This window comes from Jatropha curcas, chromosome 6, assembly GCF_041381405.1.
Source record: "Jatropha curcas cultivar XTBG-Jc1 chromosome 6, XTBG_Jcur_1.0, whole genome shotgun sequence".
NCBI lineage: Eukaryota > Viridiplantae > Streptophyta > Magnoliopsida > Malpighiales > Euphorbiaceae > Jatropha > Jatropha curcas.
In genome coordinates, this window is record NC_143156.1 from 22033691 (window position 1) to 22045513 (window position 11823).

At 39.4% G+C, this 11823-nt stretch overlaps 1 long non-coding RNA gene across 1 annotated transcript; it reads right to left on the reverse strand.

Moving 5' to 3' along the window:
- Positions 1 to 9335: 9335 nt before the first annotated feature.
- Positions 9336 to 11310, reverse strand: LOC149495712 (uncharacterized). Its single transcript, XR_016321191.1, has 3 exons — positions 11188 to 11310; positions 10971 to 11050; positions 9336 to 9457 (listed from the first exon to the last, which is right to left on the reverse strand). It is a non-coding gene; the product is annotated as an uncharacterized LOC149495712 (long non-coding RNA).
- Between the last annotated feature and the right edge of the window lie 513 nt (positions 11311 to 11823).

An 11823-nucleotide genomic window follows, 5' to 3' on the forward strand; every position in this document is an offset into this window, starting at 1 on the left:
TCAGCGAGTTACCTGTTTAACTCGCAGGTTTTGAGACTAGTCCATAGAGAGTCAGCTTACAACTGCTGCAGCTCATCTGTAGAAGACTCGGTCTTCAGGGTAGAAACTCATTTTGTTATTCTTTTTATGGCATGTACAGGGCACACAGTTGGGCCCAATCCATTTTGTAACTAGTATCATGTCTTGTAAAGATTATAGACAGTATTAATATAACAGCATCAGCATGCTAGTATGTTCATATACAGGATGATGTCAGCATGACAGGACATACAGTCAACCAGTTTGTAGCGTCTCGTCTCGGTTTATTCGGGTTTACGGGTGGACCGAGAAGGGATGTTACATTATATACGGGTCATAGCAGCCCAGCCATACAGTATTCATCCGGCTTCATATAGTCGTTCTTATCACTTCGGTTTCACTGTAACCTTATGGAGCCATACAGTTAGGAAATTGTGTTATTTATAAATTATACGATGTTTAATAAAAATTGCATAATTCATATAGCATAATGAACACCAGGTAAGACCATGAAAGTATAATGATATGTGTGCTTACATCCTTATTTATTTAATTCTTATTAAGTTGAGATATCCACTGAGCTTTATTTGCTCAGCGAGTTACCTGTTTTAACTCGCAGGTTTTGGGTCTGGACCGTAGAGAGTCATCTTTACAATTGCTGCAGTTCATCTTTTGAAGACCCAGTCTTTAGGATAACTACTCATTTTGATATTTTGGTTCTGTGGCATGTACATGGCATATAGTTCGGCTCATTTCATGTTGGAAAATAGTGCAACGTCTTGTATATATTAAATAAATGTCTCTATATAAATGATATATAAAGTAACAGCATGATATAATATTTAGCATAAAGGATGATATCAGCATGATATGACATAGGTTCAAACAGATTGTGGCATCTCGGCTCGGTTCATTCGGGTTTACGGGTGGACCGGGAAGGGATGTTACAACCACTACCGTTCCACCACCACCATCACCACCACTATCGCTCCACCGCCACCATCACCACCTTAATTACCACCACCACCACCGTGCCACTACCTGTAACACCCACCGGCCAATCCCCAAGAACCAGACGGCGGATGCCACAATCGGTGCCGGAGCACCGTCTTATGTCACTTATTAAAGCTAGATCACAAATTAGAAGTGGTTAAATTTTCATAAGGAGGCAAGTAATTAACATTTTGTTTTTGTTTTTTTTTTTTTTTTTTTTGTTAACGAAAATAATATTTAAGGAAATTCCTACGAAAATTTCGTAAGAGTTTCCCCTAAAAATTAACTTGCCACACAAAGAAAATATACACACTTCCAATTTTCTCCAAACCCCAAAACTCCAATTCAACATAACATACCACAAGCACTTCTAAATATCCATCAACATACGCATCATAGTCTAAACACATTCCTTTCAAGGAATATATAATCATCATACACCAAAAATATAATAAGATGTTATTTCCTTCAATAATCATAACTCTTAATACATTATAAACTTATTATATACAACCTCCATAATACAATCTTTATATACATGCCAAAAATCACCATTTACAAAATATCCTACCCAAAATGTGATCTCTACTCTGATGCTTGTCCTCTGGTCTTGAAGAACACCCTCCGCTCCTAACCTGCGCGTGATAAAAATCAACGCGCTGAGTGGAAGACTCAGTGGTGCTAAATAACCAACAATTAAATTAAATAGAAAAGCCAAGTCAAATATGAAATTACTCAACTATATAAATACCGAAATCGCATTCATTTAATTCAAATACTTTGAAAGCAATGAGAAGATTATAAATACAAATATGTCTTCATTCTTTTATAGCAACAATAAAATTTCATTTTTTGTTGAGGCTCGTACTCATGCAGAATGAACATAAGCAGATTTGATCGTGGCTTATATTAGCGCCACCCCCATCACATACTCGTGGCCTATGAAAGCACCACCGTGGCCTATGAAAGCACCACCCCCATCACACAATCGTGGCCTATGAAAGCACCACCGTGGCCTATGAAAGCACCACCCCATCACACAAACAAGCGCGTCCGCCTATTTATAAGGACTGATAACCCTAGCATATGATCATAGCTTCACAATAAGAAAATACATCTCATCATACCACGTCTCAATCATGCATAGTAGAGCCCAAATCAAAATCATTCTTTCACAAAAGCAATAATTCTTAGTCAAAACCTCTTCATTTAGTACTCATCAGTTCAAAATTTTTACTCAAAACACTATAGATGTATATATACTTAAGATAGTATAAAAGTACATAAATCAAGAACTTTTCAGCATTTTCATAAACTTGACCTTTGCAGGGTTTTTAACACATAAGTTGACTTATGGGTCTCGAAATTGAATGAAATTAGGTTAATTAGAAAGCTAAGACAAAATTCTACAAATGTTCAGAAGGGACCACAGCCCAGATCACACAGTAAGATAGCAAACAAAAGCTCAGAACACAGACCAACAGATCAGACCTGATTCAGCAGAACCAAGTCCAATGTTTCTTGAATTCCTACTTCACCAAACACTCAAATGAAACCAATACAGAACGAGAGAATTCTCAAGACACAAGGCAACAACTTTTATGAAGAACTCAGAACCTAATATTGTCAGTATAGTGGTCAAAATGGGCACTCAATTTAGTAATGCATGTGGCCTGACACAACAGAGTCAGTTTGGGTGTTTCAGCCATAAGTTGAGCTATGTTTATCCAATTTGGACACAAGAGGATGGGTTAGAAAGATAAGAAGTAAATATATAACTTTTATGAAGAACATAAAACGTTATTTTTCCATTTGAGTGGTCAAAATGGACAATCATTTCGGATAGACAGGTAAGACATCATAACAGAACCAGTTTTGGTATTTAAATCATAAGTTGAGCTACAAGTATTGGAATTAGACATAAGAATATGTTTTGGAAATCTGAGAAATAGAGCTAAAACTTTCATGAAGAAGTCAGAAACAGATGGGAAGCATAAAGGGGTCGAAAATGAGTTCCAATCCCACGGCAGAACACATCTCACATTAAAATTCAGCAATTTCAACAAAACATACAAAGTTCCCAAAATATATTCAAAACCCTAACCATGTAAAAACAACTTAAACAAGTGAAATTATGATTGCACTAACCTTATTAACAAGCTTGAATAAGCTTGGAAAGCCTTACTCCTTGGCTTTCTCTTTCCCCTTTGAGAATGGTCCTCCAACCTCTTCAAAGCATGAAAAATCAACATTACAAGCAAAACTTGACAAAAGAAATAGTTGGAGCATGATTTAATGCATCAATAACATGTCTAAACCATGAATTCTACTTAACAATTCACAAAACTCAAAAACCACAACTTACTTGCTTCAATGGTAACTTCACTTCTCTTTGCTTTTAATCACCAAACTCAACTTCTACTTCTTAATTCTTAAGGATTAAGTACTAATCTATGGTTTAATTAGCTAGTTTGGTGGTAAATTTAGAGGTAAGAAAATGAAGAAAATGAAAGAAGAAGGAAGAAGATGGAAATGGCGTGGAGAAGAGAAGAGAAGAAAACAAAAAGTCTTGTGGTGTTACTTTAAGTGCCAAAGTCAAATTTGACTTCCAAATTTCATGTCAAATGTGTGGCTAAGATCAAGTCCTAAGTAATCTCATCCAATGGCTCTAAATATTCCTCAAATAAATCTCTTCTACTTCTTATTTAACTCCACCAATTAATTAAATGAACTCCGCTAAAATAATTCCTCATTTATTTCTTAATATACCACACTAGAAATATTATGCATTTAATACATAAACTTTCCAAAAATATTCATTAAATATTTTCTACCCACCTAAATCATGCAAACATGCTCCAAAAATAGTAAATAAAATATTAACTATGCATAGTAATTTTTCCGGACTAAAATAATACCAAGTCCCGGACCGATGGTACTATTCACAGACCGGTAAATCACTATTACCGACACTAAAAGAAAAATTAGTCTGTTACAGTTCTCCCCCCCTTAAAAGAATTTCGTCCTCGAATTTACCTGGTGTAAATAACTGAGGATGCTGTTGTCTCATAATATCTTCACTTTCCCATGTAGCTTCCTCGGTCTTATGGTTTCTCCAAAGGACCTTTACCAAAGGAATTCTCTTATTCCTTAGTTCCTTGATTTCCCTCGCAAGTATCCTCACTGGTTCTTCCTCATAAGTCAAATCTGGCTCTATGGTAACAGAATCAACTGGTATCACATGTGATGGGTCGGACCGATACCTCCTCAACATAGACACGTGGAAAACATTATGTATCCTATCCAGGTCTGGTGGTAAAGCTAGTCTATAGGCTAATGGACCCACACGCTCAATGATCTCATATGGACCAATGAACCTAGGACTAAGCTTACCCTTTCTTCCAAATATCAATATCTTTTTCCACGGAGATACCTTAAGGAAAACCTTATCTCCCACTGCATACTCTATATCTTTCCTCTTCAAATCCGCATAAGATTTTTGACGATCTGATGCTGCTTTCAATCTATCTCTGATAATTCTGACCTTATCCTCTGTGTCTCGAATCAAATCTGGACCTATAATCTTACCCTCACTCAATTCCGACCAACACAGTGGAGTCCTACATCTCCTGCCATATAGTGCTTCGAAGGGAGCCATCTGAATGCTCGACTGATAACTGTTATTGTAGGCAAATTCAGTAAGTCGAATGTACTTCTCCCAACTGCCCTCAAACTCAATAGCACAAGCTCTTAACATATCCTCCAAAATCTAAATAACCCGCTCTGACTGACCATCAGTCTGAGGATGAAAAGCTGTGCTGAAATTCAGCTTAGTACCCAGGGCCTCATGTAGCTTCTTCCAAAATCTAGAAGTAAATCTCGGATCTCTATCTAAAATGATGGAAGAAGGAACCCCATGTAATCTCACTATCTCATCTATATAAAGCTCTGCATACTGCTCCATGGTGAAGTCAGTCCTAACAGGAAGAAAGTGTGCCGACTTAGTTAGTCTATCAACTATTACCCATACAGCATCTTTCTTTCTAGGTGTAGGAGGCAACCCAATCACAAAATCCATGGTAATCCTATCCCATTTCCACTCCGGAATAGAAGTAGGGTGTAACAAACCAGAAGGAAACTGATGCTCTGCTTTCACTTGCTGGCATGTCAAACACCTCGACACATAATCTGTGATATCCCTCTTCATCGCCGGCCACCAATAGTGTGATTTCAAATCATGATACATCTTATTACTGCCAGGATACATAGCATAGGGACTACTATGAGCTTCCTTTAAGATACTCTTCCTCAACTCTGAAATTTTAGGCACACAAATTCGATCCCCAAAATACAAGCAGTCCTCTCTAATCTCAAATCCCTTCTTCTTACCCTCTTTGACTAGGCCTTTCCATAAGGAAATAGTCTCATCACCCTGCTGTGCATCTCTAATCTGCTGCAGTAGGCTAGGTTTCACCATAAGCTCTGCTACAAGAGCACCATCTCTAGTCACAGATAAGTGTGCATTCATAGCACGAAGAGCAACTAATGCCTTTCTACTGAGTGCATCTGCCACTACATTAGCTCTACCCGGGTGGTAATCAATAGTGAACTCATAGTCCTTAAGTAGCTCTAACCATCTGCGCTGCCTCAGGTTAAGCTCTCTCTGTGTAAGCAAATACTTAAGGCTCTTATGATCCGTATACAGGTGGCATTTCTCACCATATAAGTAATGTCTCCAAATCTTCAAGGCAAACACAATAGCTGCTAACTCCAAATCATAGGTAGGGTAGTTCTTCTCATGTGGCTTCAGCTGCCGGGAAGCATAAGCAATCACCTTGCCCTCCTGCATAAGCACACAACCTAAACCATTATGCGAAGCATCACTATAAACATCATATGGTCTGCCTGGAGCTGGCTGTGTCAAAACTGGAGCCTCAGTAAGCATCGCCTTAAGCTTCTCAAAGCTACTCTGGCATCTATCAGTCCACTCAAAACGGACATCCTTACGGAGAAGTCTAGTCAAAGGGGCTGCAATAAGAGAAAACCCCTTGACAAACCTCCTGTAATATCCAGCCAAACCTAAGAAACTTCGAATCTCTGTGACATTCGTAGGTGGCTTCCAATCGAGCACTGCCTCATTCTTCTTCGGGTCCACCCGAATACCCTCTGCAGAAACAACATGCCCTAAGAAAGCAATCTCAGTTAACCAAAATTCACACTTACTGAGCTTGGCATACAACTGTCGGTCTCTCAAAGTCTGCAGAACTATTCGTAGGTGATGATCATGATCCTCTCTAGTCGGAGAGTACACCAAAATATCATCAATAAAAACCACCACGAACTGATCCAAATAAGGATGGAAGATCCGGTTCATCAGGTCCATAAACACTGCTGGAGCATTAGTCAACCCAAATGGCATCACTAAAAACTCATAGTGACCGTAGCGTGTCCTGAAAGCAGTCTTAGGTACATCTGATCCCTTCACCCTTAGCTGATGATAGCCTGATCTCAGATCTATCTTCGAGAATACACTAGCTCCTCTCAACTGATCAAACAAATCATCTATCCGAGGTAATGGATACCGATTCTTCACAGTAACTTTGTTAAGTTGTCTGTAATCAATACACAATCTAAGTGAGCCATCCTTCTTCTTTACGAACAATACTGGAGCACCCCATGGAGATACACTAGGACGAATAAAACCCTTATCAAGCAACTCCTGAATCTGTATCTTTAACTCTTTCAACTCAGCAGGCGCCATCCGATACGGAGCAATGGATATCGGTGCAGTACCAGGCATAACCTCAATACCAAACTCAACCTCTCTCTCAGGAGGTAAACCAGGCAACTCCTCTGGAAACACATCCGGAAAATCACATACTATGGGTATATCATGGACACTAGGAGACTCTGACTCTGGAGCAAGTACACAGGCTAAGTAGGCCTCACAACCATGCTGGATCAGTCTTCTCGCAGTAGAAGCAGAAATAACGTTAGAGAGGTAATCCGACCTCTCCCCCACAACTACAATCTCCTCTTCAGACGGAGTCTGAAGCGTAATCCTCTTACGTCTACAATCAACAATGACCCCATGTCTAGACAACCAATCCATACCCAATATCACATCATACTCCCGAAAAGGCAACTCTATCAAATCACCCGGAAATACATACCCATGAATGACTACAGGGCAATCTCTATACACCCGATCAACTACTACACTCTGACCCAAAGGGCTAGTAACCTCAACGTTGTGCTCTAATGTCTCAGCATGCATACTACCCAGTCTACCCACATGTGTGCATATGTATGAATGCGTGGAGCCCGGATCAATCAAAGCAAGTACAAAAGTGTCAAAGATAGAGAAGGTACCTGCAATGACGTCTGGCGCATCCCGCTGCTCCCTGGTCCTGATGGCATAAGCTCTCGCCTGTGCTCTAGCCTCTGGTCTCTCCACAGTCTCAGACACGGGTCTCTCACTCCTAGTACCATATCCCTCACTACGGCCTCTACCTCTGCCTCTCTGAACATAGGGAGCTGGCCTCCCAACCTGGTGAGCTGGATGAGTCACAGTCATAGGACAATCCCTAATTATATGCTCAGTGGATCCACATCTATAGCAAGCTCGCGTAGCTCTCCAACACACCCCAATATGTCTCCTGCCACACTGACTGCAAATTGGTATACCTGACCATGCAGCACCTCCACCACTAGCAACAGATGAAACCGGAGGAGCTGATCTCGGAACTATACCCCGACCAACTGTCTGGCCCGGTCTGGCCCCCATCTGCGATCCGCCTCTAAATCTCTTGCTACTAGACTAGACCCCTGAAGTCTGTCCAGACGTAGCACTCTGAAATCTCTTATACTGACTGCTCTGCTGGATCCTCTGACCTCTGGCCTGTCTCTCATTCCGAATAAGCTCAAGCTCTGTAGCAGCCTTCACCAAACCAGCTAATGTAGTGTGGGGCTGGGATGTCAAGTGCATCCTATACTCATCCAGTAACCCCTTCCGAAACCGCTTACACCGATCTGCCTCAGTAGGGACCAACTTAGAAGCATACCTACTCAACCGCAGAAACTCCCGCTCATACTCGGAGACAGTCATCCGTCCCTGCCTAAGCTCAAGGAACTCTGCTATCCTCTGATCCGTGTATAACTCCCCTACATATTTCTCCCAAAAAGCAGAGAGAAAGAAATCCCAAGTAACATCCTCAACTCTCGCTGTCTTCACCATAGACTCCCACCATAGGTAAGCCTCTTCCTTTAGTAAGGAAACAGCACAAATCAATCTATCTGCAGGAGTACACTGCATCTGGTCCAAAACCCTCTCTGTAGCTTGGAGCCAAAATTCTGCTACAGAAGGATCATCATCTCTCCGACCCATAAAATCCTCAACACGATACTTCCTCAGTCTCTCTACCGGGGTATGAACTGGAACAGGGGCTGGTGCGACTGGAGCCTGGGGAACAGCTCCCGCAGCCTGCCTCAATGCAGCTACCAACTGCTGTACCAAATCACCCTGATTAGGCCCCGCAGGACCCGCAGTAGCCTGCCCTACAGCTGAGGCACGCTCTGCATCGGAACCCAAAATCCCACCAGCATCACCACCGGCTGGCCTACCGCCCTCTAACATAGCACCCTCTGGAGGGACATAACTGTCCACCTCCTCATCCGGTAGGCGCTGAGACATCACTAAATACCTACAAAGACCAGCGGATTCGCATCAGAGAGAAATTCCCAGAACAGACTAATATGGCATGTATTTAACTTAAATCACTTATATCATGACTCCAAATCGGATAAACTCTCATACCAAATCATATCTCCTAGAATCGTCTAAACCTATGCTCTGATACCACAAAATGTAACACCCACCGGCCAATCCCGAAGAACCAGACGGCGGATGCCACAATTGGTGCCGGAGCACCGTCTTATGTCACTTATTAAAGCTAGATCACAAATTAGAAGTGGTTAAATTTTCATAAGGAGGCAAGTAATTAACATTTTGTTTTGTTTTTTTTTTTTTTTGTTAACGAAAATAATATTTAAGGAAATTCCTACGAAAATTTCGCAAGAGTTTCCCCTAAAAATTAACTTGCCACACAAAGAAAATATACACACTTCCAATTTTCTCCAAACCCCAAAACTCCAATTCAACATAACATACCACAAGCACTTCTAAATATCCATCAATATACGCATCATAGTCTAAACACATTCCTTTCAAGGAATATATAATCATCATACAACAAAAATATAATAAGATGTTATTTCCTTCAATAATCATAACTCTTAATACATTATAAACTTATTATATACAACCTCCATAATACAATCTTTATATACATGCCAAAAATCACCATTTACAAAATATCCTACCCAAAATGTGATCTCTACTCTGATGCTTATCCTCTGGTCTTGAAGAACACCCTCCGCTCCTAACCTGCGCGTGATAAAAATCAACGCGCTGAGTGGAAGACTCAGTGGTGCTAAATAACCAACAATTAAATTAAATAGAAAAGCCAAGTCAAATCTGAAATTACTCAACTATATAAATACCGAAATCGCATTCATTTAATTCAAATACTTTGAAAGCAATGAGAAGATTATAAATACAAATATGTCTTCATTCTTTTATAGCAACAATAAAATTTCATTTTTTGTTGAGGCTCGTACTCATGCAGAATGAACATAAGCAGATTTGATCGTGGCCTATATTAGCGCCACCCCCATCACATACTCGTGGCCTATGAAAGCACCACCGTGGCCTATGAAAGCACCACCCCCATCACAAAATTGTGGCCTATGAAAGCACCACCATGGCCCATGAAAGCACCACCCCATCACACAAACAAGCGCGTCCGCCTATTTATAAGGGCTGATAACCCTAGCATATGATCATAGCTTCACAATAAGAAAATCCATCTCATCATACCACGTCTCAATCATGCATAGTAGAGCCCAAATCAAAATCATTCTTTCACAAAAGCAATAATTCTTAGTCAAAACCTCTTCATTTAGTACTCATCAGTTCAAAATTCTTACTCAAAACACTATAGATGTATATATACTTAAGATAGTATAAAAGTACATAAATCAAGAACTTTTCAGCATTTTCATAAACTTGACCTTTGCAGGGTTTTTAACATATAAGTTGACTTATGGGTCTCCAAATTGAATGAAATTAGATTCATTAGAAAGCTAAGACAAAATTATACAAATGTTCAGAAGGGACCACAGCCCAGATCACACAGTAAGATAGCAAACAAAAGCTCAGAACACAGACCAACAGATCAGACCTGATTCAGCAGAACCAAGTCCAATGTTTCTTGAATTCCTACTTCACCAAACACTCAAATGAAACCAATCCAGAACGAGAGAATTTTCAAGACACAGGGCAACAACTTTTATGAAGAACTAAGAACCTAATCTTGTCAGTATAGTGGTCAAAATGGGCACTCAATTTAGTAATGCATGTGGCCCGACACAACAGAGTCAGTTTGGGTGTTTCAGCCATAAGTTGAGCTATGTATATCCAATTTGGACACAAGAGGATGGGTTGAAAAGATAAGAAGTAAATATATAACTTTTATGAAGAACATAAAACGTTATTTTGCCATTTGAGTGGTCAAAATGGACAATCATTTCGGATAGACAGGTAAGACATCATAACAGAACCAGTTTTGGTATTTAAATCATAAGTTGAGCTACAAGTATTGGAATTAGACATAAGAATATGTTTTGGAAAGCTGAGAAATAGAGCTACAACTTTCATGAAGAAGTCAGAAACAGATGGGAAGCATAAAGGGGTCGAAAATGAGTTCCAATCCCACGGCAGAACACATCTCACATTAAAATTCAGCAATTTCAACAAAACATACAAAGTTCCCAAAATATATTCAAAACCCTAACCATGTAAAAACAACTTAAACAAGTGAAATTATGATTGCACTAACCTTATTAACAAGCTTGAATAAGCTTGGAAAGCCTTACTCCTTGGCTTTCTCTTTCCCCTTTGAGGATGGTTCTCCAACCTCTTCAAAGCATGAAAAATCAACATTACAAGCAAAACTTGACAAAAGAAATAGTTGGAGCATGATTTAATGCATCAATAACATGTCTAAACCATGAATTCTACTTAACAATTCACAAAACTCAAAAACCACAACTTACTTGCTTCAATGGTAACTTCACTTCTCTTTGCTTTTAATCACCAAACTCAACTTCTACTTCTTAATTCTTAAGGATTAAGTACTAATCTATGGTTTAATTAGCTAGTTTGGTGGTAAATTTAGAGGTAAGAAAATGAAGAAAATGAAAGAAGAAGGAAGAAGATGGAAATGGCGTGGAGAAGAGAAGAGAAGAAAACAAAAAGTCTTGTGGTGTTACTTTAAGTGCCAAAGTCAAATTTGACTTCCAAATTTCATGTCAAATGTGTGGCTAAGATCAAGTCCTAAGTAATCTCATCCAATGGCTCTAAATATTCCTCAAATAAATCTCTTCTACTTCTTATCTAACTCCACCAATTAATTAAATGAACTCCGCTAAAATAATTCCTCATTTATTTCTTAATATACCACACTATAAATATTATGCATTTAATACATAAACTTTCCAAAAATATTCATTAAATATTTTCTACCCACCTAAATCATGCAAACATGCTCCAAAAATAGTAAATAAAATATTAACTATGCATAGTAATTTTTCCGGACTAAAATAATACCAAGTCCCGGACCGATGGTACTATTCACAGACCGGTAAATCACTATTACCGATACTAAAAGAAAAATCAGTCTGTTACACTAC